This window comes from Balaenoptera physalus (genome assembly GCF_965194825.1).
Source record: "Balaenoptera physalus genome assembly, chromosome: 13".
NCBI classification, from domain to species: domain Eukaryota; kingdom Metazoa; phylum Chordata; class Mammalia; order Artiodactyla; family Balaenopteridae; genus Balaenoptera; species Balaenoptera physalus.
This window is the reverse complement of record NC_138892.1, coordinates 59,691,502-59,692,305: the sequence shown is the minus strand read 5'-3', so window position 1 is coordinate 59,692,305 and position 804 is coordinate 59,691,502. Positions and strand designations below refer to the sequence as shown.

The following is an 804-nucleotide window of genomic DNA, read 5'->3' as shown; positions in this document are numbered from 1 at the left end:
AACGGAGTGCGGGACCTGCGGGGTGGAGAGGAGAGGCCCGGTGGGTGGGGTTGGAGCAGGAGGAGGCGCCGGTTCCTACAAGGCTCGGTACACTGCCAGGTGCACCCAATCCCCGCCTAGACAAGGCATCGGTGTGTAGTGCACGAGATAGGGAACACAGAGCGCAGGGTGCCTAGTGGCTGGTGAGAAGTGGGCGGTTCCTGAGAGTTGGGATGGACAATGCCCAGGTCCAATCATTGAGAAAGTAAAAATCTTGGGGGCGGAGATAAGACGAGGCTACCCAGTGAAAGCAAGGCGGTGGGCCGCCCACAAAATCCGGCGGATTCCTCCGCGTTCCGGCCCGCTGCGGCCGGCCGTGCGTGCAAGCGCTGAGGGCGGGAAAGCTGAGGTGGGGCAGTTGTGAAGGCGGAGGACGCGGTGGCGTCAGAACGATGGAAATCTCGGAAAGAGGGGAAAGAGGTACCTCTCTACACTCGGATAAGAGTGAGCCCTGCTCAAGAGGCCTCTTAGTGACCTCCGATATTCGAAGGCCAAAACCGGCCTTCAGTACCCGGCCTCGTAGCGCGGCGTGGAGGCCCAACGAATGCCTCGTTTCCAGCACGCGGTGTTGGTGAGTGAGGAGTCATATGGCAGGAAATTACCCCGACCAGAAACAGCGCCCGGGCACTTCAGTGAGATCATGAGGCGGGGGAAAGGTCATCCTGGGCTGCTAGGGTGCCTGGGTTCTCGTTTTACCTCTGCCAGTTATTTGGCGTCTGTTTAAGACTTAGGTGTCCTTAACTCTGAGCCCTTAAACATTTTATA

The 804-nt window shown here is 58.8% G+C and overlaps 1 protein-coding gene across 2 annotated transcripts in view; it reads left to right on the top strand.

Moving 5' to 3' along the window:
• Positions 1-369: 369 nt before the first annotated feature.
• RBMS2 (RNA binding motif single stranded interacting protein 2) overlaps positions 370-804 on the top strand; it is an 89,363-nt gene continuing 88,928 nt past the window's right edge. For both annotated transcript variants that reach the window (XM_082421714.1, XM_082421710.1), the window contains exon 1: positions 370-610. The gene's annotated coding sequence lies outside the window, so the exon portion shown is untranslated. The remainder of the gene's footprint in view (positions 611-804) is intronic.